The sequence below is a fragment of the Haematobia irritans genome, chromosome 1 (genome assembly GCF_050003625.1).
Source record: "Haematobia irritans isolate KBUSLIRL chromosome 1, ASM5000362v1, whole genome shotgun sequence".
Lineage (NCBI taxonomy): Eukaryota > Metazoa > Arthropoda > Insecta > Diptera > Muscidae > Haematobia > Haematobia irritans.
The window spans coordinates 46,537,612-46,565,449 of record NC_134397.1 but is presented as its reverse complement, the minus strand read 5'-3'; the positions used below and the strand labels follow the sequence as shown (position 1 = coordinate 46,565,449).

General features: G+C 32.7%; 1 long non-coding RNA gene across 1 annotated transcript in view; it reads left to right on the top strand.

Moving 5' to 3' along the window:
- LOC142220824 (uncharacterized) overlaps positions 1-26,539 on the top strand; it is a 253,730-nt gene extending 227,191 nt beyond the window's left edge. The window contains exon 7 of the long non-coding RNA XR_012717917.1: positions 26,522-26,539. This is a non-coding gene — a long non-coding RNA (uncharacterized LOC142220824). The remainder of the gene's footprint in view (positions 1-26,521) is intronic.
- The last annotated feature ends 1,299 nt before the right edge of the window (positions 26,540-27,838 follow it).

Below are 27,838 nucleotides of genomic sequence, written 5' to 3'. Positions count from 1 at the left end.
CGATCAGCTTCATTTTACGGTCATTCAAAATCATTTTGTGGATTTTTTTGATGTTTTCGTCGGCAACCACCTCTTTCGGGCGTCCACTGCGTTCACCGTCCTCGGTGCTCATTTCACCACGCTTGAATTTTGCATACCAATCAATTATTGTTGATTTCCCTGGGGCAGAGTCCGGAAACTCATTATTAAGCCAAGTTTTTGCTTCCACCGTATTTTTTTCCCTTCAGAAAACAGTATTTTATCAAAACACGAAATTCCTTTTTTCCATTTTTTCCCCAATAACAAAAGTTGCTTCACAAAAGACACTCTATCTTACAAACTAATTGACTTGCAGACGTCAAATTTTGACACGAATCATTCGAAGGTTGGTACTATATAAAAATAATATGCATTTAATACTAGCGACGCCATGTGTGTGTCAGACCGGGACTTATCAGCCAACCTGTTATACTCAGACAGTCAACCTACAATAAAATCCTTGGACTATGTGTTCATTAACTCTTAAACGGGTGCCTGACCACAGGAACAAGCCAGGACACAGCTAAAATCCTTGGACTATGTGTTCATTAACTCTTAAACGGCCATCGAATGTCGTAAATCTCTCAAGGAGATGGCTGAGCAGTACAATATTCCCCTAATATGGGTGCCTGGCCACAGGAACAAGCCAGGACACAGCTAAGCGGATGGGTTAGCAAGGCAGTTCCTAGCCTAACCTTACAAATTCCAGGGGAGCCACCGTGGCGCAATGGTTAGCATGCCCGCCTTGGATTCACAAGGCCGTGGGCTGGAACCCAGCTTCGACCGAACACCAACAAGTTTTTGAGCAGTGGATTATCCCACTTCAGTAATGCTGGTGACATTTCTGAGGGTTTCAAAGCTTCTATAAGTGGTTTCACTGCAATGTGGTACGCCGTTCGGACTCGGCTATAAAAAGGAGGTCCCTTGTCATTGAGCTTGACATGGAATCGGGCAACACTCAGTGATAAGAGAGAAGTTCACCAATGTGGTATCACATTGGACTGAATAGTCTAAGTGAGCCTGAAATATCGGGCTGCCCTAATCTAGAATCTGTTGGTATGCCTCTGGCTACCTGCAAGCTCATATTGCGTGATAAGGCTTTTATGATGGCGAATGTCCGATGGGTTGCAACGACGCCAAGCAAATAGGGTCCCATATAAAGTCATCTTATAGGCCAGTTTGCAAAAATTATTGGCGTGACGCTGTGCTCATTACTACTGAGCTGTCATTGTGCGGAGGAAAAGGAATCAATTAAACACCTCTTATGTCAGTGCCCTGCGTTTTGTGTAAGACGTAAGCGAATTTTAGAAGAATAAAGCTTTAGATTACTAGCGGACCTGATGATCAATGCATTTTAGACCTGGAAAGTTTTAACTTAAGCAGTCTGCTAATGTTTTTGGAACAATCAGGAAGGAAATATTCGGGTGGGTTTAACGGTAAAACAAAGTGCCTAGTCTAAATGAGCCTGAAATACATAGGGCTGCCACTTTAACCTAACCCTTCGAATAAACATGGTTACGGTTTGAGAGCAACCTTGAATCAAAGCTATATATTAATAGGGAAGTAATGAGGATTGCGTGAAAATCGCTTTGTACCCAAATGGGCAGATTTCTCCATTTTAGGGATAACTTTTGTCCTCCTATGGTAGAGGTATCCAAATGCTTACAAAAATTTTATAAAAAATTAATTCTCATTTCACAATATTTTTTATTTGTTCAATCCTTATTGCCCAAACAGAGATGAAACTCATGACAAAGCGACAATGCTAGCACTTGCCACGTTGGCTTTTTCTTTGCAGGTTTTTTTTTTGCCAGTGCGAGCTTTAATTACAATGCAAAATTGTTCACCATGATTGCAATGGCCCACACCCAAACATCCCACTCAGGTTTGTACATTATTGGAAAATTGCATTACGTTGCCATGCGGTGGCAGTGGCAAGAACTTTTTTATGGTCGAAAATGAACGTTATAAACGGAAATTTGGCCAATTAAAGTAGGAAGCGTGAAATTGAGTTTTGTGGATACCTTACACTTGAAGCCGAAGTAGATGTGAATCGCATACATTTCACTATAGAGGATGCTGGTTCTGATACTTCTCTCCTTCAGTTGCCACATGCAATGCTTTTGGCACTCAATAGTCTGGTTGGTGAAAACCATTACTACTCTCTGCGACTCTTTAGTTTTCCTTTTGAAGGATATCCTCCAGTTATGACTGCCATTCGAGGAGTTATTTTTGCCTGTTTGTTTTTTTTTTTTTTTTTGTTTACTACCAAGTTATAAACTACAGATGCTTTGCGTAAGGACGAACATTCACGCCATTCATTCATGGGGGCCATGATAAAAATGAAAACGATTTCATTTTCAAACTAAACATTTTATGAATTTCTAAAATTGCTTCTTTTTACCACAAACCAATCATTGTTGTCGATTCTCTACCCTGCTTAATATTTTCAATTAGACTTGTGGAAAGGGGGAGGGATGGTTTATTGTTTTTAGTCAGATTGTGACCAATACAGCGAGAGCTATGTGTATTGATGTACACTTCGTGAGGTGTGGGTATGCGCAAAGTTTCATTGAGAATTCCTTATTCATTGATGAAATATTTTCTGTGTACAATGGAAATAGCTGAATGGTTTTGAAAAATTGAATGTGAGTTCTTTCGTTGCATATTTGAAAAGTTTTAATAATTGAAGAGCGTTCGAATGGTTTAAATTTTTAACTAGGACGAATGGGTCATGGCTGTAATAGCAAGCTACCCAGCAAAAACTTGGTAAGTAGTTGAGGTGAAATACATTCCAGGAAAAAACTATCATTACCAAAGAATTTTAAAGGTAACTTAGTCCAAATTGATAACCAATTATCAACAACTGGACAATTGTGTTTACTCTCATATCTTATGACGAAAGTGCTTCTCTGTAGCATTACCAAGGTCCAGATTCTGAGCATGGACGAAATATGAGCAAAATATATAGCTTACGAGAAATAAACAAGAAATTTTTCTCAGAATTTTATTTCTATAGAAAATATTCTCAAAATTGTCTTTGTCAAAATTTTATTTCTATAGAAAATGTCGTGAAAATTTAATTTCTATAGAACACTTTTTTCAAAATCTTTTTCTATTAAAAAGTTTGTCAAAATTTTATTTCTATAGAAAATTTTGTCAAATTTTTATTTTTATAGAAAATTTTGTCAAATTTTTATTTCTATAGAAAATTTTGCCAAATTTTTTATTTCTATAGATTTTTTTCAAAATTTTATTTCTGTAGAAAAATTTTTCAACATTTTATTTCTATAGAAAATTTTGTCAAAATTTTATTTCTATAGAAAATTTTTCAACATTTTATTTCTATAGAACAATTTTTCAACATTTCTATAGAACAATTTTTCAACATTTCTATAGAAAATTTTGTCAAAATTTTATTTTTATAGAAAATTTTGTCAATTTATTTTATTTTTATTGTTGTTTTTGATCTCAGCTTAAAACCACCCATTACTACACTTGTAGTTTAGACAATGCATGGTTTTAAGCTGAGATCAAAAACAACAATAATGATTGAAGAGAAAACCAACAATAACAAAAAAAAAATATTTCTATAGAAAATTTTGTTAAAATTTTTTTTCCATAGAAAATTTTCTCAAAATTTTATTTCTATAGAAAATTTGGTCAAAATTTTGTTTCTATAGAAAACTTTGTCAAAATTTTATTTCTATAGAAAATTTTGTCAAAATTTTATTTCTATAGAAAATTTTGTCAAAATTGTTTTTATATAGAATATTTTGTCAAAATTGTATTTCTATAGAAAATTGAAGTACCATTAGTTGAATTGGAATGTTTTGTAAAATCTACCAAAACTTTAAGAATTCTACGAATCTACCAAACAGTAAAAAATCTACCAGTTTTTGGTAGAATTCTACCAGCTGTGGCAACCGTGTGTAGCAAGTGGCTTAACAGCCCAGCAAAAAAAGCGTCGCCAAAAAAGTAATGAAAATGTTCTTTTTGGATCCGGAAGTGGTGCAAAATTGACGCAGAAGCGATGAATTTAACATGGGCTTGTCATAGGACGGAAGCTCTCCATTTCAACACCCGTTGCAGTGAACTTAAAAAATTCTGTCATATTTGGTCAAATAAATAATTTTATATTTTTTTATAATTTTTAATGGACTCTAACGCTCGTCGGAAACGTTTGACCTCAAATATTTTCAAAAATTCACAATTTTTTCAGATTGGATTTAGCATTTTTGTCGACAAAAGTTAAATGATTTGTACCAATTTATGAATTCTTACTCTGTTTTTACCCTATTTGTAACAAAAAAAAAGTTAACATTATCCATTAAAAGTATGAAAAACCAAGTTATTAAAAATTGATCTAAAAGAACTTCCTGGGTAGTTAAAAACATCATTGGGAATGCATCTTCTGGAAGTGCTTTTAAAGTTGTGCCTTTGGAAGAACTTCCAAATTTTTTGCTGGGAGGTTGGCTGATAAGTCCCCGGTCTGACACATAGATGGCGTCGCTATTATTAAATGTCAGAATTTTATTTCTAAAGTTTTTTTTCAAAATTTTATTTCTATAGAAAATTTTGTCAAAATTTTATTTCTATAGAAAATTTTGTCAATATTTCTATAGAAAATGTTGTAAAATTTTTATTTCTATAGAAAATTTGTCAAAATTTTATTTCTCTAGAAAATTTTGTCAAAATTTTATTTCTTTAGAAAAGTTTGTCAAAATTTTATTTCTATAGAAAATTTTGTCAAAATTTTATGTCTATAGAAAATTTTCTCAAAACTTTATTTCTATAGAAAATTTTGTCAAAACTTTATATCCTATAGAAAATTCTCTCAAACTTTTATTTCTCTAGAAAATTTTGTCAAAATTTTATTTCTATAGAAAATTTTGTCAAAATTTTATTTCTCTAGCAAATTTTGTCCAAATTTTATTTCTATAGAAAATGTTGTAAAAATTTCGTCAAAATTCTATTTCTGTAGAAAATTTTGTTAAAATTTTATTTCTCTACAAAATTTTGTCAAAATTTTATTTCTCTAGAAAATTTTCTCAAAATTTTATTTCTATAGAAAATTTTCTCAAAATTTTATTTCTCTTGAAAATTTTCTCAAAATTTTATTTCTATAGAAAATTTTCTCAAAACTTTATTTCTATAGAAAATTTTGTCAAAATTTTATTTCTCTAGAAAATGTTGTCGAAATTTGATTTCTCTAGAAAATTTTCTCAAAGGTTTATTTCTATAGAAAATTGCCTCAATATTTTATTTCTCTTGAAAATTTTCTCAAAATTTTTTTCTATAAAAAATTTTCTCAAAATTTTATTTTTATAAAAAAATTTTTCAAAATTGTATTCCTGTAGAAAATTTTGTCAAAATTTTATTTCTATAGAAAATTTTGTCAAAATTTTATTTCTATAGAAAATTTTGTCAAAATTTTATTTCTATAGAAAATTTTGTCAAAATTTTATTTCTATAGGAAATTTTGTCAAAATTTTATTTCTATAGAAAATTTTGTCAAATTTTTATTTTTATAGAAAATATTGTCAAAATTTTATTTCTATAGAAAATTTTGTCAAAATTTTATATATATATATAGATTTTTTTTGTCAAAATTTTATTTCTATAGAAAATTTTGTCAAAATTTTATTTCTATAGAAAATTTTGTCAAAATTTTATTTCTCTAGAAAATTTTGTCAAAATTTTATTTCTCTAGAAAATTTTGTCAAAATTTGATTTCTCTAGAAAATTTTCTCAAAATTATATTTTTATAATTTTATTTTTATAGAAAATTTTCTACCAAGTTTTTGGTAGAATTCTACCAGCTGTGGCAACCGTGTGTAGCAAGTGGCTTAACAGCCCAGCAAAAAAAGCGTCGCCAAAAAAGTAATGAAAATGTTCTTTTTGGATCCGGAAGTGGTGCAAAATTGACGCAGAAGCGATGAATTTAACATGGGCTTGTCATAGGACGGAAGCTCTCCATTTCAACACCCGTTGCAGTGAACTTAAAAAATTCTGTCATATTTGGTCAAATAAATAATTTTATATTTTTTTATAATTTTTAATGGACTCTAACGCTCGTCGGAAACGTTTGACCTCAAATATTTTCAAAAATTCACAATTTTTTCAGATTGGATTTAGCATTTTTGTCGACAAAAGTTAAATGATTTGTACCAATTTATGAATTCTTACTCTGTTTTTACCCTATTTGTAACAAAAAAAAAAGTTAACATTATCCATTAAAAGTATGAAAAACCAAGTTATTAAAAATTGATCTAAAAGAACTTCCTGGGTAGTTAAAAACATCATTTGGAATGCATCTTCTGGAAGTGCTTTTAAAGTTGTGCCTTTGGAAGAACTTCCAAATTTTTTGCTGGGAGGTTGGCTGATAAGTCCCCGGTCTGACACATAGATGGCGTCGCTATTATTAAATGTCAGAATTTTATTTCTAAAGTTTTTTTTCAAAATTTTATTTCTATAGAAAATTTTGTCAAAATTTTATTTCTATAGAAAATTTTGTCAATATTTCTATAGAAAATGTTGTAAAATTTTTATTTCTATAGAAAATTTGTCAAAATTTTATTTCTCTAGAAAATTTTGTCAAAATTTTATTTCTTTAGAAAAGTTTGTCAAAATTTTATTTCTATAGAAAATTTTGTCAAAATTTTATGTCTATAGAAAATTTTCTCAAAACTTTATTTCTATAGAAAATTTTGTCAAAACTTTATATCCTATAGAAAATTCTCTCAAACTTTTATTTCTCTAGAAAATTTTGTCAAAATTTTATTTCTATAGAAAATTTTGTCAAAATTTTATTTCTCTAGCAAATTTTGTCCAAATTTTATTTCTATAGAAAATGTTGTAAAAATTTCGTCAAAATTCTATTTCTGTAGAAAATTTTGTTAAAATTTTATTTCTCTACAAAATTTTGTCAAAATTTTATTTCTCTAGAAAATTTTCTCAAAATTTTATTTCTATAGAAAATTTTCTCAAAATTTTATTTCTCTTGAAAATTTTCTCAAAATTTTATTTCTATAGAAAATTTTCTCAAAACTTTATTTCTATAGAAAATTTTGTCAAAATTTTATTTCTCTAGAAAATGTTGTCGAAATTTGATTTCTCTAGAAAATTTTCTCAAAGGTTTATTTCTATAGAAAATTGCCTCAATATTTTATTTCTCTTGAAAATTTTCTCAAAATTTTTTTCTATAAAAAATTTTCTCAAAATTTTATTTTTATAAAAAATTTTTCAAAATTGTATTCCTGTAGAAAATTTTGTCAAAATTTTATTTCTATAGAAAATTTTGTCAAAATTTTATTTCTATAGAAAATTTTGTCAAAATTTTATTTCTATAGAAAATTTTGTCAAAATTTTATTTCTATAGGAAATTTTGTCAAAATTTTATTTCTATAGAAAATTTTGTCAAATTTTTATTTTTATAGAAAATATTGTCAAAATTTTATTTCTATAGAAAATTTTGTCAAAATTTTATATATATATATAGATTTTTTTTGTCAAAATTTTATTTCTATAGAAAATTTTGTCAAAATTTTATTTCTATAGAAAATTTTGTCAAAATTTTATTTCTCTAGAAAATTTTGTCAAAATTTTATTTCTCTAGAAAATTTTGTCAAAATTTGATTTCTCTAGAAAATTTTCTCAAAATTATATTTTTATAATTTTATTTTTATAGAAAATTTTCTCAGAATTTTATTTCCATAGAAAATTTTCTCAAAATTTTATTTCTATAGAAATTTTTTTCAAAATTTTATTTCTATAGAAAATTTTCTCAAAATTGTTTTTCTATAGAAAATTTTGTTTCTATAGAAAATTGAAGTACCATTAGATGGAATGGAATGTTTTGTAAAATCTACCAAAACTTTAAGAATTCTACAAACTACCAAACAGTAAAAAATCTACCAGTTTTTGGTAGAATTCTACCAGCTGTGGCAACCGTGTTTAGCAAGTGGCTTACGACAACACAATCAACAGACGGGTTTAATTGCACTACGTCAACACGTAATTCAATACACCGTACACTTGGAAGAATAATGCGATGATTTTATTTCTATAGAAAATTCTGTCAACATTTTATTTCTATAGAAAATTTTGTCAAAATTTTATTTCTATAGAAAATTTTGTCAAAATTTTATTTCTATAGAAAATTTTGTCAAAATTTTATTTCTATAGAAAATTTTGTCAAAATTTTATTTTTACAGAAAATTTTCTCAAAACTTTCTTTCTATAGAATATTTTGTCAAAATTTTATTTCTATAGAAAATGTTGTCAAAACTTTTTTTTCTATAGAAAATTCTCTCAAAATTGTATTTCTCTAGAAAATTTTGTCAAAATTTTATTTCTATAGAAAATTTTGTCAAATTTATTTCTATAGAATTTTTTTTCAAAATTTTATTTCCATAGATAATTTTCTCAAAATTGTTTTTCTCTAGAAAATTTTGTCAAAATTTTATTTCTATAGAAAATTTTGTCAATATTTTATTTCTATAGAAGATTTTGTCAAAATTTTATTTCTATAGAAAATTTTGTCAATTTTATTTTTATTGATTTTTTTTTTCAAAATTTTATTTCTACAGAAAATTTTCTCAAAATTGTTTTTCTATAGAAAATTTTGTCAAAATTTTATTTCTATAGAAAATTTTCTCAAAATTTTATTTCTACAGAAAATTTTCTCAAAACTTTATTACTATAGAAAATGTTGTCAAAACTTTTTTTATAGAAAATTCTCTCAAAATTGTATTTTTCTAGAAAATTTTGTCAAAATTTTATTTCTATAGAAAATTTTGTCAAAATTTTATTTCCATAGAAAATTTTTTCAAAATTTTATTTCTCTAGAAAATGTTGTCGAAATTTGATTTCTCTAGAAAATTTTCTCAACATTTTATTTCTATAATTTTTTTCAAAATTTTATTTTTATAGAAAATTTTCTCAAAATTTTATTTCTATAGAAAATTGTCTCAAAATTTTATTTCTATATAAAATTTTTTCAAAATTTTATTTTTATAGAAAATTTTGTCAAAATTGTATGTCTTTAGATAATTTTGTCAAAATTTTATTTCTATAGAAAATTTTATCAAAACTTCGTCAAACTTCTATTTCTGTAGAAAATTTTGTTAAAATTTTATTTCTATAGAAAATTTTTTCAAAACTTTATTTCCGTAGATAATTTTCTCAAAATTTTATTTCTCTTGAAAATTTTCTCAAAATTTTATTTTTATAGAAAATTTTCTCAAAATTTTATTTCTATAGAAAATTTTGTCAAAATTTTATATCTATAGAAAATGTTGTCAACATTTTATTTCTGTAGAAAAATTTGGCAAAATTTTATTTCTATAGAAAATTGAAGTACCATTAGTTGGAATGGAATGTTTTGTAAAATCTACCAAAACTTTAAGAATTCTACCAAACAATAAAAAATCTACCAGTTTTTGGTAGAATTCTACCAGCTGTGGCAACCGTGTTTAGCAAGTGGCTTACGACAATACAATCATCAGAGGGGTTTAAATGCACTAAGTCAACACGTAAGCAAATACAGTACATACATACAGTACACTTGGAACAATAATCCGATGACGGAACGTGATCTACGACACCACCATTGGTCGAAAGATTTAACGGGATTTATGTTATGGAGTCACGGCAAATGGTTTACTCTAAAACACTTACAGGATAGTTTAATTATGGTCTACGTAACATACGCCTTTCGACAACACATGGTCTCCAGAATCTCATTAAGTGATCGTTCCCTTTCGCCAACTTCAATAATTCCTTGTGCCAATTTTAAGTAATTTTTCTGTTTAACCGACAACATACATGGTTGGATTGGTACAATTTTTTTCAAGAGAATGCAAGAATTGTGGAGTTCCTTAAAGCTACCGTTGCTTTAGGATAACTCGACTTGTCAAAGAGGTGTGGCTGTCTTCAAGTCGGTTATTAGGTTTTTTCCCCTGCGCCCAGAAGTTGAAAATAATGCTTAAACACCAAATACCATAAAACCAATCTCTTCCAGAGGTTTACCATTTTTGGTCTATCAACGGGGTAGGTCTTTAGGACGGTGTGGACCACTATATAGGGCATTTACAAGACATATTCTTCATCTTTGGTGCAACAATTTCCCAACATATGTGCCCATTCGAGACATTTATCCGTCCGTCATCCATCTTATAGAAATGTTGACTATCTATCCTTCCCTTATTTAACCATTCCTTAAGTATTGTAACTTTTTCTGTTGTTGAAATAGTTACTATATATCCTAAAGGACACCCTCGCAAAATACCATCAGATTCCTGTTGTCATAGTTTAACTCAAAGTAAGTGAAATCGCCTTCCATTATATTTGATGAGCCAAAACCTCCTCCCCTTATTATCATGGAAAGTGTTGAGCTTGAACTTAAAATCTGTTTTTCAATGAAATTTGTGACTTGAAATTAACTTAGTCATGAGGTCCAATGAAAATTCATCAGCAGCCACTTAAATGAATGCCATGAAAAGATTCGCCAGTAGACAAAGTGTAATTTTGAAATAAAATTTAATTAAATTGCAAATAAAGTCTGAAGAAGAATTCTTTTACATACTTGCCTTCATTCGCTACAAAAATTACTTAACCAGTGTCTGAAAGTTTTGTTTTTTTTTTTCAGCAATTATTGACCCAATTTCTGGTTGTGCCTTTTTGTCTTAATGTTAATGTTAAAAGGGCATTCATAAACAATTCGTTCTTGCCTTATATTTAACCCCTTATTTATTCATTGGTCTTGTAAAACCATGGACAGAAATGTACGTTGTTCATAGGGAACTTTTTTCGATTGTACTCTCTCATCTGTACACTTGAATGGGTCTCAGATGATTATGACACTGATGGCGTTTCAATGTCTGACCATTGCCATCACTGCCTTTTTTTGGATTTGGAACAAATGCCACTTGTCCTCCAATTTATTAAAAATGACCAAAGTATTTCACTTCTCTGATTGTTGTTCATTGCTGATCTCAAGTGTTTTAAATGCAAATATGCAATTCGTTCTTTTATTTGTAAGCCAATTCAAGTTCATTATCCATTCCGACAGAAAGAAGGATATTATTGAAGAGAGCGTCATGTACTACACTGTTACTGTAGCATGCAGTGTGGAGTTTTTAAGGGTTAAAGAAAAATACATAAATTTTAAATGCAAAAAATTTAAATAAAGAATTTTTTTATCAATGAAGTTCGTTAGCATCAAAGTGGAACGAAATATTAGACGAAAATGAAATTTTCTTTTGACGCTAAAACAAAGGCATTAAAGCACATAAAAACAAGTAAGGCAAGCCAAAAGTCAGGTGGGACCGACTATATTATACATATCCGCCGAAAGTTATATATGAGAGATATATCTAATTCTGAGCCGTTTATTTTTTACACGATGTAAAAAAAAAAAAACAAGTATATACGGCCGTAATTTCGGCCAGGCCGAAGCTTATGTACCCTCCACCATGGATTGCGTAGAAACTTCTACTGAAGACTGTCATCCACAATCGAATTACTTGGGTTGCGGTAACACTTGCCGATGGTAAGGTGTCTTAAAACTTCCTAACAACGCATACGTGGTATATATTAAACTAAAAAAGGCCGATTAAATACGTATATAGTTAAGTTTAAAGTTTCTATAGAAATAAAATTTTGCCAAAATAAAATTTTGACAACATTTTCTATAGAAGTAAAGTTTGGAAAAAATTTTCTATAGAAATAAAATTTGGAAAAAATTTTCTATAGAAATAAAATTTGGAAAAAATTTTCTATAGAAATAAAATTTTGACAAAGTTTTCTATAGAAATAAAATTTTGACAAAATTTTATATAGAAATAACATTTTGACAATGTTTTCTATAAAAATAAAATTTTGGTAGATTATTTTTGGCTCGAGTGGCAACCATGATCATGAACCGATATGGACCAATTTTTGTGTGATTGGGGATCGGCTATATATAACTATAGACCGATACAGACCAATTTTGGCATGGTTATTAGCGGGCTTATACTAACACCACGTTGCAAATTTCAACTGGATCGGATGAATTTTGGTCCTCCAAGAGGCTCCAGAGATCAAATCTGGGGAACGGTTTATATGGGGGCTATATATAATTATGGACCGATATGGACCAATTATTGCGTGTTTGTTAGAGACCACATTCTAACACAATGTTCCAAATTTCAACCCGATCGGATGAATTTTGCTCCTCCAAGAGGCTCCGGAGGACAAATCTTTGGATCGATTTATATGGGGGCTATATATAATTATGGACCGATGTGAACCAATGTTTGCATGGTCTTTAGAGAACATATACCAACACCATGTACCAAATTTCAGCCGGATCGGATGAAATTTGCTTCTCTTAGAGGCTCCGCAAGCCAAATCGTGGGATCGGTTTATACACTCAAAAAAAAGTGAACTCTCTATTTCACTAAAGCCAATTTAACTTTATTTTAGTTCATGGAATTATTATGTTTGAAGAAAGTTTCCTTTACTCTAATAATTTTTTGTGCACGTAAGTTAAATTAACTAAAACCGAGGAAAAATATATACTCAAATGAAGCATAAAGATGAACTAAATTCGTGTCTTCCACAAAATAGTTCAGAATTTCTTTACATTTGTAAATTTTACCATAAGAGCGTCCATCATGAACTTCGTATGTCACTAAAGACATTCTTGCAATTTTGAACTCTAAGTTTTTCCTTCAAACTACAAAATTTTCTTTAACAAGTGAAAAAACTTAGTTATGTCTAATAAATTTTCTTGAATTTGTGGAAAAATATTTACTTATTTTTATGACATCGGCGTGATGTCAACGTTGGTAATACTGTTTAGTTAAAATTTTCTAAAAATATTCAAAATTTTCTAAAATTAACCGAAAGTTTTCTTCCTGGTGGGTTCATTGTTTTTTCAGTGTATGGGGGCTATATATGTAATTTTGCATGGTTATTAGAGACCATATACTAACACCATGTACCAAATTTCAGCTGGATCGGATGAAATTTGCTTCTCTTAGAGCAATTGCGAGCCAAATTTGGGGGGTCCGTTTATATGGGGGCTATACGTAAAAGTGGACCGATATGGCCCGTTTGCAATACCATCCGACCCACATCAATAACAACTACTTGTGCCAAGTTTCAAGTCGATAGCTTGTTTCGTTCGGAAGTTAGCGTGATTTCAACAGACGGACGGACGGACGTACATGCTCAGATCGACTCAGAATTTCACCACGACCCAGAATATATATACTTTATGGGGTCTTAGAGCAATATTTCGATGTGTTACAAACGGAATGACAAAGTTAATATACCCCCATCCTATGGTGGAGGGTATAAAAAATAAAGGCTAGCTCAAAAAAAAAAATTCTGTAATTTTCTGATTTATTGCTTTCAAATATTCCTCTATTCCACGTATTTTATTTACTTCTCAACACTTTTTCTTAGGATTTAAATCGGGAGATTTGTGCACTATATGGTTGCTATGCCAAAAACATGTACCGATACACACCATTTTCGGCACACATATATATGATCCTAAAACACTTCTAGATTTCAAATTTCAGGAAATTTTGATAGAAACTACACTCAAAAAAAGTTTGCTTGGATCCAAAGATTTTGACCTTCCCTTAAGGATTTTGGTATTGATTTCGAGTCAAAGATGCGGCTTCTTTAAAATAAAGAAATTTTTTAGTGACCTATCTGGCTTTAAATCTAGGACCAATAAAATTAAAGTTAGGATACAGATCTCATTTATCAAATTTTCAGCCTCTTTTCACAGTTTATTAATAAAGGTACTCACGTACAAACAAATTCCAGTTCAAAAATCCAAATTATAACGGATACTTCAAAGTAAAAAAATGTTTTCTTAATTCCTACAAACTTTAAACCAAAGACGCTAAATCCTCAAAATAAGTCTTAGCCTATATTTGAAGCGTTTCTATCTTAAATTTAAAGTTTCTATATTTCAGTTAATTTATGCACAATTTCTTTAAATCAAAAATGTTTTTCTTTACTTTAAGGAAAATTAGCCTTAGTTCAAAGATATGGGAGCCACCGTTGTGCAATGGTTAGCATGCCCGCGTTGCATACACAAGTTCGTGGGTTCGATTCCTTCAACGACCGAACACCAAAAAAGTTTTTCAGCGGTGGATTATCCCACCTCAGTAATGCTGGTGACATTGGGTTTCAAAGCTTCTCTAAGTGGTTTCACTGGAATGTGGAACGCCGTTCGGACTCGGCTATAAAAAGGAGGTCCCTTGTCATTGAGCTTAACATGGAATCGGGCAGCACTCAGTGATAAGAGAGAAGTTCAGCATAGTGGTATCACAATGGACTGAATAGTCTAAGTGAGCCTGATACATCGGTCTGCCACATAACCTAACCTAACCTAAAGATATGGGACTTTAACGGAGGGACGCAAATTTACAAAATTTGTGTCCTAAATTTCTTGAAAATAATTTCTGAAGCAAAGATTATAAACTTTATTTTAATTATAATTTCATTATTTTAAAGAAAGTTGACCTTAATCTTTTGTAAATTTCGCATCCTAAAATTGAGGTTGCGTAATCTTTAATATCACGTAAATATTTTTTTCAGTGTACGGATTCTAGAAGCTCAAGAAGTAAAATTGGGAGATCGGTCTATGTGGGGGCTATACCATAACATGAACCTATACTCACTATTTTCGGCACATATCTCTATGGTCCTAAAATACCTCCAGATTTCTAATTTCAGGCAAATTAGATAAAAATTACGGTTTCTAGAAGCCCAAGAAGTAAAATCGGGAGATCGGTCTATATGGGGGATATATCAAAACATGCACCCATACACGCCATTTTCGGCACACGTATTATTGGTCCTAAAATACCTCTAGATTTCCAATTTCAGACAAATTTCATAAAAACTACGAATTTTAGAAGCCCAAGAAGTAAAATCGGAAGATCGGTCTATATGGGAGCTATATCAAAATATGGACCGATACACACCATTTTCGGCACATATCTGTATGGTCCCAAAATACTTCTATATTACAAATTTCAGGCAAATTGGATAAAAACTACGGTTTCTATTAGAGGTGTGCCCGTGACACGAAATCGGCGTGACTCACGAAAATTTTTATGACTCACGCATTAAGTTAAACTTTTCTAGAATTCACCTAACTTTTCTAAAATTAACCAAAATTTTCCTTCCTGATTTATTATTTGAACGATGGTAAAATGATAAAGTCTAGTTAATTTGGAAAATAACAGGTTGGCTGATAAGTCCCCGGTCTGACACATAGATGGCGTCGCTAGTATTAAATGCATATTTTTTTTATATAGTACCAACCTTAAAATGATTCGTGTCAAAATTTGACGTCTGTAAGTCAATTAGTTTGTGAGATAGAGCGTCTTGTGTGAAACAACTTTTATTATTGTGAAAAAAAATGGAAAAAAGGAATGTCGGTTTTTGATAAAATACTGTTTTCTGGAGAGAAAAAATACGGTGGAAGCAAAAATTTGGCTTGATAATGAATTTCCGGACTCTGTCCCAGGAAAATCAACAATAATTGATTAGTATGCAAAATTCATGCGTGGTGAAATGAGCACGGAGGACGCCCGAAAGAGGTGGTTACCGACGAAAACATCAAAAAAATCCACAAAATGATTTTGAATGACCGTAAAATGAAGTTAATCGAGATAGCAGAGGCCTTAAAGATATCAAAGGAACGTGTTGGCCATATCATTCATCAATATTTAGATATGCGGAAGCTCTGTGCAAAATGGGTGCCGCGCGAGCTCACATTTGACCAAAAACAACAACGTGTTGATGATTCTGAGCGGCGTTTGCAGATGTTAACTCGTTATACACCCGAGTTTTTCCGTCGATATGTAACAATGGATGAAACATGGCTCCATCACTAAACTCCTGAGTCCAATCGACAGTCGGCTGAGTGGAAAGCGACCAGTGAACCGTCTCCGAAACGTGGAAAGACTCAAAAGTCCGCTGGCAAAGTAATGGCCTCTGTTTTTTGGGATGCGCATGGAATAATTTTTATCGATTATCTTGAGAAGGGAAAAACCATCAACAATGACTATTATATGGCGTTATTGGAGCGTTTGAAGGTTGAAATCGCGGCAAAACGGCCCCATATGAGGAAGAAAAAAATGTTGTTCCACCAAGACAACGCACCGTGCCACAAGTCATTGAGAACGAGGGCAAAAATTCATGAATTGGGCTTCGAATTGCTTCCCCACCCACCGTATTCTCCAGATCTGGCCCCCAGCGACTTTTTCTTGTTCTCAGACCTCAAGAGGATGTTCGCAGGAAAAAAATTTGGATGCAATGAAGAGGTGATCGCCGAAACTGAGGCCTATTTTGAGGCAAAACCGACGGAGTACTACCAAAATGGTATCAAAAAATTGGAAGGTCGTTATAATCGTTGTATCGCTCTTGAAGGGAACTATGTTGAATAATAAAAACGAATTTTGACAAAAAATTTGTTTTTCTTTGTTAGACCGGGGACTTATCAGCCAACCTGTTAATTATGTCTAACAAATTTTCTTGAATTTGTTGAAAAATATTTGCTTATTTGTGTGAAATCCGCGTGACATCTGCATTTATAGTACATTTTAGTTAAAATTTTCTAAAATTCACCTAACTTTTCTAAAACTAACCAACATTTTCCTTCCTGATTAGTTTACTATTTATTTTTGAGTGTACTTATTATTTGAATTATGGTAAAATGATGAAATCTGGTTAATTAGGAAAATAGCTCATTAAATTTAAATTTAATTGACATCTTAACATTGAGATCTTTGGCCACCCAGAAATATTGATCGTTCCAACTTTTGAAAATTGATTACGATCAAACTTAAAAAAAAAAATTCTGTATGTATTCCGGTCCTCTTTACTTTAGCTCCTTTCTTAATTTTTAGAAGCATTAATATATTTTCTTCAAATGGCGGCAAATACCCTGATTAAGTTTAATATACTTAGTGCCACCTCTACGCATTTGTGCTCACTCTATTGAACATGATATTGGGAACAAAATATGATATTTTCAGCATATTGCCAAACTAAATGAAATTATTGAATGCGAGGAGTAAAACAAAATTGTTCACTTTATTAAGAAGTACACTTGTAAACACAAAGCCAAAAATAAGTTTCATCATTTTGCAATGCATTTTTTTGCTTCCTTTGTTTTTCAATTGCTTAGAGTTCTGTTGGAAATTCGTCTGTACGTGCCTCATGCAATTCACAAAGAAGAAAACTTCATTTGACCGAAGGACAGGAAAAAAACAACGTAGAAAATGAGTACTGCAATTTTAGTTAAATAAGGACATATGTTGGGTATTTTTTTAAAAGACTTTTTGTCGTTTGTGTTTTTTTTTTTTTTTTTTGCTTGCACGCTGCAAAGATGCCAACATGATATTACAAATTGCTTTTTTTTCAGTTATTTTAGAAGGATCCAAATTAAAATACGTGACCAAGATTAGAGAGAGCGGAAGGGACAGAGAGAGAGAGAAAGAAATCGCATTACTTAAAAAGAACGCTTTACTTAAAGTTTTTACAAATGTCTTTAAGAACTTTTCCAAATAAAATATATATATTCACATATTAAATTTCTTAACATCTGGCAACCCTAATCCATTTCACTGGCGTCCTCATGTTCGTAACTTAACACAACCATATTTTTTATGGAAATTACAAATTTTAATAGAATTTAAATTATGAATTATTATTATTATCCATTTGTTGAGTTTCTTTGCTTCTTTTGATATTTTTTTTTTGTTTTCATTTTGAAATTGTTACTCAATTTCCAATATTCAATGATTAAATTTAACTTTACTCTTCCGGCAATAAAACTTTAGAAGAAAATTGCATTGCAATTTGTAATCAGAATAGAAAGGAGACCTGAGTGTAAGTAAGTATTTGTGTTTGAGTTAAGGTGTGTCTATATAAATTTAATTTATTTATTTATTATTTTAATCAAATACAAAATCTAGGAGTGAAAGATAGATAGACAGATTGTCTATCTGCATGGCAAAATGCTACCATGGATATACAACGCAATGCAAATGATAATAATCTTTATAGTCAACAAATTTTGTTGTCATTTCAATTGAAATACCCTATATCAAGTTCACATCAGATGCATACTCGGTATAAGACATAATATTAGGTTATGTTGTAGAGAGTATCCAGGTTTAGCAGTCTTGTGTGGGTTGACATACACTTAATATTCAGTTTCCTTGGCTGCTGTTATTCAATGAAATCCGTATCCTTGATGAATTCTCCAATTTTTTCCAAGTTGGCCAGATTCCCGATTCTGAATAACCACCTTCGCCATATGGGGGTAGTTACGTAGTAGATATACTCATCCTAAGAATCCGCCGTATATAAATAATCGTAGGTTAGGTTAGGTAGAGTGGCAGCCCGATATTTCAGGCTCACTTAGACTATTCAGTCCATTGTGATACCACAGTGTTGAACTTCTCTCATCACTGAGTGCTGCCCGATTCTACACAGAAAAAAATATCACCAAAATATTTCCAATTAAAAAGTTAATTGAAGTTGAAAATTTTTTCAATTAATAAATTAATTGATACAATTAACTTTTTAATCATGATAGAAACATTAAGTTAATTAAGTCAATGATTGAAATTTTTAAAATGTTTAATTAAAAAATTAATTGATACAATTAACTTTTTAATCAAATTCGGAAGACTAATTCAGTTAAAAAAAGTGCTGATTTTTTTTTTACTTTTTTAATTAAAAATGTATTTCAAACAATCATTTGGTAATCCAAATAAAAACTCTAAGCCAATCTAACTAAGTAATTAAAAATAGTTACCCTTTTTAATTAATAAATTAATTGCGTTTTGCAATCAACATCAATTAAATTTTTAATTGAATCAATTAAAAAATTAATTGAATTTTGCTGATAAAATCAATTAATTTTTTTATCAAGAATTTTTTCTATGCCCAATTAAAACTGTGATTGATACTATCATTTTCGTGATTGAAGACATTTCAATTAAAAAATTAATTGGATCAATTAATTTGGTGATTGAATCAGAGAAAAAATTTTTTGTGTGTATGTTAAGCTCACTGACAAGGGACCTCCTTTTTTATAGCCGAGTCCGAACGGCGTTCCACATTGCAGTGAAACCACTTAGAGAAGCTTTGAAACCCTCGGAAATGTCACCAGCATTAACAGGTTGGCTGATAAGTCCCCGGTCTAACAAAGAAAAACAAATTTTTTGTCAAAATTCATTTTTATTATTCAACATAGTTCCCTTCAAGAGCGATACAACGATTATAATGACCTTCCAATTTTTTGATACCATTTTGGTAGTACTCCTTCGGTTTTGCCTCAAAATAGGCCTCAGTTTCGGCGATCACCTCTTCATTGCAGCCAAATTTTTTCCCTGCGACCATCCTTTTGAGGTCTGAGAACAAGAAAAAGTTGCTGGGGCCACATCTGGAGAATACGGTGGGTGGGGAAGCAATTCGAAGCCCAATTCATGAATTTTTACCATCGTTCTCAATGACGTGTGGCACGGTGCGTTGTCTTGGTGGAACAACACTTTTTTCTTCTTCATATGGGGCCGTTTTGCCGCGATTTCGACCTTCAAACGCTCCAATACCGCCATATAATAGTCACTGTTGATGGTTTTTCCCTTCTCAAGATAATCGATAAAAATTATTCCATGCGCATCCTAAAAAACAGAGGCCATTACTTTGCCAGCTGACTTTTGAGTCTTTCCACGCTTTGGAGACGGTTCACTGGTCGCTGTCCACTCAGCCGACTGTCGATTGGACTCAGGAGTGTAGTGATGGGGCCATGTTTCATCCATTGTCACATATCGACGGAAAAACTCGGGTGTGTTACGAGTTAACAGCTGCAATCACCGCTCAGAATCAACACGTTGTTTTTGGTCAAATGTGAGCTCGCGCGGCACCCATTTTGCACAGAGCTTCCGCATATCCAAATATTCATGTATGATATGACCAACACGTTCCTTTGATATCTTTAAGGCCTCTGCTATCTCGATCAACCTCATTTTACGGTCATTCAAAATCATTTTGTGGATTTTTTTGATGTTTTCGTCGGTGTCCACTGCGTTCACCGTCCTCCGTGCTCATTTCACCACGCTTGAATTTTGCATACCAATCAATTATTGTTGATTTCCCTGGGACAGAGTCCGGAAACTCATTATCAAGCCAAGTTTTTGCTTCCACCATATGTTTTCCCTTCAGAAAACAGTATTTTATCAAAACACGAAATTCCTTTTTTTCCATTTTTTTTTTCACAATAACAAAAGTTGCTTCACAAAAGACGCTCTATCTCACAAACTAACTTGGCTTACAGACGTCAAATTTTGACACGAATCATTTGAAGGATGGTACTATATAAAAATAATATGCATTTAATACTAGCGACGCCATCTATGTGTCAGACCGGGGACTTATCAGCCAACCTTAGGTGGCAGCCCGATGTATCAGGCTCACTTAGACTATTCAGTCCATTGTGATACCACAGTGGTGAACTTCTCTCATCACTGAGTGCTGCCCGATTCTATGTTAAGCTCAATGACAAGGGACCTCCTTTTTATAGCCGAGTCCGGCGTTCCACATTGCAGTGAAACCACTTAGAGAAACCCTCAGAAATGTCACCAGCATTACTGAGGTGGGATAATCCACCGCTGAAAAACTTTTTGGTGTTTGGTTGAAACTGGGTTTGAACCCACGACCCTGTGTATGCAAGGCGGGCATGCTAACCATTGCACCACGGTGGCTCCCCAAATATATAAATAATCTTAGTCTTCTGCTACATTTGGTGCCGATGTACCCTCAATTATAGGTGCCCCAAATTCCAAGGAATTCTTTGTTACAATGATACCTTGAGGCTCAGCGATCATTATGAAAGGCATAGTGACAGCCTCACTTACACTATTCAGTCCATTATGCTACCACAAGTGGAGAATCCTGAATGCAGCCCGAGTCTATGTTTAGACCTCCTTTTTATAGCCGAGTCCGAACGGCCTTTCACATTGCGGCAAAGCCATTTAGAGCTTTGAATCACTCAGAAATGTCACCAGCATTGTCGAGAGGGAATAATCCACCGCTCAAAACAATTTTAGTGTTTAATCGAACTGGGGTTGAACCCATCATCCTTTGTATGCAAGGCGGGCATGATAGCCATAGCAACGCCGTGGCTTACATGATGACATTTGGTCCTCACCAGGGGAGAATATATTGCGGTTCGGGTGGAAGACACAGATTGATGTGACACCCCGACCCTCATACTGTTGAAGCTTTCCGCACGTCACCTTACTTAGTTCTGACCTCGTGGAGCACACAACATGGCTTGTATACATAGCCATGGACAAACTTGACAAGAGGTATGAGATTTGGCAATAAAACCCAACCGATCACACAATTCAATGTCACGCCAAGGTGATCGACCAGCTTAGTGCCACTCAACGATGTGGTCCTTGCGTCAATTTGCTGGTAGGGTGTATACTCAGACCTAATAGCCAAGAGCCAGTCTACCGTACACCTAACAGCCCACCTATGTTTATCAGTCAGGAGTGTGTATTCCCGACGGTAAAAGCCGACAAGAGCTTCACCGCAATTCGCGAAAATGGTTTGACTACGAAGAAGCTGATGCACTTTGGTTTCGGTTCGGAAATAGGATAATAGGCCCAACTTGGGACTGGTACCAGACATTACAGTACTTTCCCCTAGCTGGAAGCTATTGATCTCGCTAAAACAAAACCCCTTACCTCACTATCGACTACAAAAACAGCTGGAGGAAATATATTCAATGTTGTCTATCCAAATTTCCCTTTGAACAAGATAAGAGGGATGAGAATCGGAAAGAAACACTAACCCATGGCCCAATTTAAGGTCTCGCCAAGGTTGTCGAAGATCTTGTTGCCGCCCAAAGACGAGCACATGTTCAAAGGCCCCAGCATGGTTTAGCTAAGAAGATGCCGAACCACATTAGTTCTAGTCTGGAAAATAGAAAAACAGGCCCAGCTTGGAGACTAGTATCAGCCAATCACAATACTTTTCCTTGTAACCAAGATTCTGGAAGCTTTTTTGCTGTCCCACTTCGTAGAACATTTAATGTTGGCAGAACATCAGCATCGTTTCCTCTCGCGCAGGAGTAAGATCACTGTATTGTGCGAATTGCAGAACGATTAAATAGTAGGAGGCCGCATAACCAATCGATTCTCTTAGCATTGGACTTATAAAAAGCCTTTATTACAGTTAGCCACGCCTTATCCGTATCAATTCCTTTGTCGTCAGGAATCTGAAACTTTATGCCCCAATCAACAACAAATGTAACAGTTTATATAGCTACTGGTTGTTGTTGCTGTAGCAGTTTATTGTGATTTTATCCATTTTATGTTATACGCTTTGGTACTTCAGCTTGTGGCCAGATCGAGGAACTCTGAGACTAAGGTGGGGTGTGTCCAGAGTGATCTGGTGGTAAGTCGGGTTGGTTTAGCTGGGCAAGAGAAAAGATGACGCGCGTCGTGTGGCCCTTGGTTGCAAATTGGACATACGTCAGCTACGCTGCTATCAATCACTGATAAATAGGAATTGAGGCGGCTGCACTTGCCTGATCTTAATTGGGCTAAAACTACCCTAGTTTGCCGTGCGAGGTCTCTTTCTCCGGTGCTATGGGCGGTGGTCGGACTCCGAGAAAAGGATTAACCTTGTAGCTTCTCACCGCTTCAGCTAGAGTCCCTCATGAATCCTGTTCAAACCTGCCTGTTCTAAGGGCAGCGTTTTGGCAGGTCTGTATGTTATTCCACTGCGTATCACACTGGAGCTGCGTAGTTTACCACTGACCGGCCAATTGCCTTACAGGTAGTTAACAAGTTTTCTTTGTCCGCACCCCAGTAATGCCGGCAAGTGACTTGAGGACCTTGTTTCTACCACGGAGTTTATTACAAATTGCAGTGGCATGGGCAGACGACCTGAAATGGCTGTCGAATGTGACCCCAAGAATCTTGGGGTAATTTGTGGTCGGAATTATTTCGCCACCGACACTAATATTCAACTGCCTGCGCACTTCTGCCGTCCATGTAGTGAATTGTCTTGGCTACTGGCGAGAGAAGGAAGATCGGTCTGTACGATTCGCCCTTACTCGAGTCTTTGCCTGGTTTCAGTAGTGGAATTATCCTATCCATTTTCCAGACATCGGGTATAATGAGCGATTCTAAGGACAAATTGAGGTGTCTGGTCAAGTACTCAACTCCCAGTATTCTCAGATGCTTCAGCATTAGCATAGAAATTCCGTCAGTGGCCAGCGCTTTGGATGGTTTCGCGCTATTGATGACATCGGTAACTTCGGCTATGGTAAATTACGGTGTGTCATCGGCTCGGAGACCACGGATGCGAGGAATGGCTCACCTTTTCACTCTATCACTCTCGGAGTGCTCGACAAACAGTCGGTTGAACAATGTGGCGCAACTCTTCGGATCAGTCACTGTCACGTCGCCAAAGGTGACTGAAATACCATCATCCCTAGTAGTGGGGTTCGAGAGGGCTCTCACTGTTGACCACAATTTACCTGTTCCTGTGCCTAGAATACATTGCTTCAGGTGCTCTAACCAAGTGTTCTGCTTGTGCTCGTCGACTATCTAACTAATCTCTAGATTCAGTTCCCTGATTCTAGGATCTGCAGGGTTAGCACGACGGCGTTCATCACGCTCGTCTGCGAGTCCCGCCGCTTCGGCTGGGAAGTTGGGCCTCACTTGGGCAATTCGACCAGCTGGAATGAAGCGAGCGGCTGCTGAGTTGATGATGTCCCGGAACAGCTACTGGTTATTAGTTTTCAAGGAAAGATTCCCAAACCGCGATCAAAATCTTAATGTGTCGATTAAATGGCATAAAAAAGTTCAGCGATAGTTAAAAAATACATACGATTAATTCATTATTTCCGTCAGGGTCCAGCGCTTTGGATGGTTTCGCGCTATTGATGACATCGGTAACTTCGGCTATGGTAAATTGTGGTGTGTCATCGGCTCGGAGACCACGGATGCGAGGAATGGCTCTCCTTTTCACTCTATCACTCTCGGAGTGCTCGACAAACAGTCGGTTGAACAATGTGGCGCACCTCTTCGGATCAGTCACTGTCACATCGCCAAAGGTGACTGAAATACCATCATCCCTAGTAGTGGGGTTCGAGAGGGCTCTCACTGTTGACCACAATTTACCTGTTCCTGTGCCTAGAATACATTGCTTCAGCTGCTCTAACCAAGTGTTCCGCTTGTGCTCGTCGACTATCTTACTAATCTCTAGTGATTCTGATTCTAGGATCAGCAGGGTTAGCACGACGGCGTTCATCACGCTCGTCTGCGAGCAGGGTTGCCAGGGTTGCGATCGGACCAAAATTGGTCCAAAAAATTACTAATTTTTAAATTTGGTCCGATAGTCGGACCAAATGAAATTTGGTTGATTTTGGTTAATTTTCGTCAAATCGTTAATTTTATTTACAAATTTTCTACAGAAATAAAATTTTGACAAAATTTTCTGTAGAAATAAAATTGTGTCAAAATTTTGTACAGAAATAAAATTTTGCCAAAATTTTGTACAGAAATAAACTTTAATTAAATTTTGTATAGATACAAAATTATTCAAGAATTTTTACAGGAAGAAAATTTTGTAAAAATTTTATTTAGAAATAAAATTGTGCGATAATTTTCTATAGAAATACTATTTTGACCAAATTTTCTATAGACATAAAATTTTGACAAAATTTTCTATAAAAATAAAATTTTAACAAAATTTTCTATAAAAATAAAATTTTAACAAAATTTTCTATACAAATAAAATTTTAACAAAATTTTCAATAAAAATAAAATATTAACAAAATTTTGTATAGAAATAAAATTGTGACAAAATTTTCTATAGAAATAAAATTTTGACAAAATTTTCTATAGAAATAAAATTTTTTCAACTTTTCTACAGAAAAAAAATTGTCAAAATTTTCTATAGAAATAAAATTTTGTCAAAATTTTCTATAGAAATAAAATCTTGACAAAATTTTCTTTAGAAATAAAATTTTAAAAAAATTTTCAAAAATTTCTTTAGAAATAAAATTTTGACAAAATTTTCTACAGAAATAAAATTTTGACAAAATTTTAACAACTTTTTCTGTAGAAATAGAATTTTGACAAAATTTTCTTTAAAAATAAAATATTGACAAAATTTTCTACAGAAATAAAATTTTGACAAAATTTTTTATAGAAACAACATTTTGACAAAATTTTCTATAGAAATAAAATTTTGATAAAAATTTCTTTAGAAATAAAATTTTGACAAAATTTCCTATAGAAATAAATAGAAATAAAAATTTGATATAAAAATAAAATGTTGACAAAATTTTCTATAGAAATAAAATTTTGTCAAAATTTTCTATAGAAATAAAATCTTGACAAAATTTTCTTTAGAAATAAAATTTTAAAAAAATTTTCAAAAATTTCTTTAGAAATAAAATTTTGACAAAATTTTAACAACTTTTTCTGTAGAAATAGAATTTTGACAAAATTTTCTTTAAAAATAAAATGTTGACAAAATTTTCTATAGAAATAAAATTTTGACATAATTTTTTTTTTAGAAACAACATTTTGACAAAATATTCTATAGAAATAAAATTTTGATAAAAATTTCTTTAGAAATAAAATTTTGACAAAATTTTCTATAGAAAGATATAGAAATAAAAAAGTAAAATTTTGGAAAAATTTAACTATTAAATCATATTAATTTAATTTGGAATATGGTCCGCTGGTACGAGTTTTGGTCCAATTTCGGAAAAATGTTGGTCCACAATAAAAATTAATTGTGGCAACGCTGTCTGCGAGTCCCGCCGCTTCGGCTGGGAAGTTGGGGCTCACTTGGGCAATTCGACCAGCTGGAATGAAGCGAGCGGCTGCTGCGTTGATGATGTCCCGGAAGAGCTACTGGTATTAGTTTTCAAGGAGAGATTCCCAAAACGCGATCAAAATCTTAATGTGTCGATTAAATGGCATAAAAAAGTTCAGCGATAGTTAAAAAAATATATACGATTAATTCATTACTTAAGTTCACAGCATATATTACAAATGATATAGAGACTTCCTTTCGATTAATCCATCCCACATTATACAATATATTATACTGTTTACATTGACTGTTATGAAAATTAATAATTTATAACATTTTAATAGGTGACTTTAATGGGCACAATATATGCTCAGATTGCAGGTCTTAATCAAATATAATCTTATTTATTTTACATTTATATGCATCAGCAAATATTTATCACAACGTCGTTTTGTATTGTTTCTTGGACTACACTTGATTGAAACGTTATTGTGTTTTTTTTGTCATATCTGAATATGCAAATGTAAATGCCAATTTAAATAATTTTTATTATTATTTTCCAACTTGTTTCTACTGTCCATTAATATTTACCCCCATTTATTTGTCTTTCCGTTTGCAGGATCAACATTTCTGATAAGAATAGCGGCGGTGACAAGTTCACCCCAAAAAAACTCATTAAGGGAGGAGTGGTAAGTTTATATTTGCATTCCTGTATTATAAATTTAAATTCAAATGAAAATCGATGGCATTTTTAATAACTGGAAATAAAATCACCTGCATATGGGTTTGGTTTAATCGATAGCAAAGATCAAAAATGTCATATTGCCCAGGGTAAATAGGGAAACTTTGTTGATTTAAATATCAGGCTTAGCATGTCATTAAGATAAACTCATGAAGGTTGCGTGTCTTAACTGGGGCCCAGTGATCGATAATAGGGATCATAGGCTTTAGGGTTTGGTTGCTTGAGACTTGAGATTTGCTCTAGGTAATTTGAATATGACATTTTTGCACTTACTATCTTGCATCTATCATAGATAACACACCCAATTAATAAGGCTTAGTTGATAGAAGAAATTAAGTGAATAGACTTTGCGCAGCTTGATAGTTACTGTGTTACGGTCATTTACATGTAGCTGCATTAGTCTTTAACTGCAAGTTAACAGAAAGTAAATTGCAAATATCTTCTCTTCGGTTAACTTTCACTGAAAACTTTCAACAGTTGAATTCCTAACTGGCATATGGGATATATGGACAAGATGACAAATGTGTTCATACTACGGTTTAAAAGTTCGTTAGCTAACGTAGTATTAACGGAGCTTCATGAAAATAGAGGATAGTGTGAATTTGAATTATAATTTAATAGCTACCGAGTAGCTTAGGATATTAGAATGGGCTGAAATCTCACGTAGACTATTCAAGCCATTGTGATCCACAATAACTAAAAGTACCTATTACACATAGCCATTCCCAGTTTTTGTTTATGACCATTGAACCCATCTAATTATATATATTAAGGGTCTACTTACGTTAACATTTCCATGCCCGTCGGTGATGTAAAGCTAAATACCCTTAAAGTTCCCATAAGCCTTACGGTACGGCAAATATTTGACAGAAATCGAAAAAGAATTCGTCGCCACAGCCAAACCAGCAAACGTTTTTAACTCATATTGGATATGTATTCAGATATTTCGAAAGTGCTCCTGGAAAAATGTTTGACACTCATTTTGGGCAAATATTTGCCTAGTGTGACCATAGCCTTAGACATTAGCATATCTAGTTAGTAATTTAATTTTATATGGTATAATATTTGCTTGGGGTTTTTGTAACCTGTAGAATTTGAGATTTTGAGAATTTTGAAAAAAAAATTCCTGTAGAAATGAAATTTTGACAAAATTTCCTATAGCCATAAAATTTTGACAAAATTTCCTATAGAAAT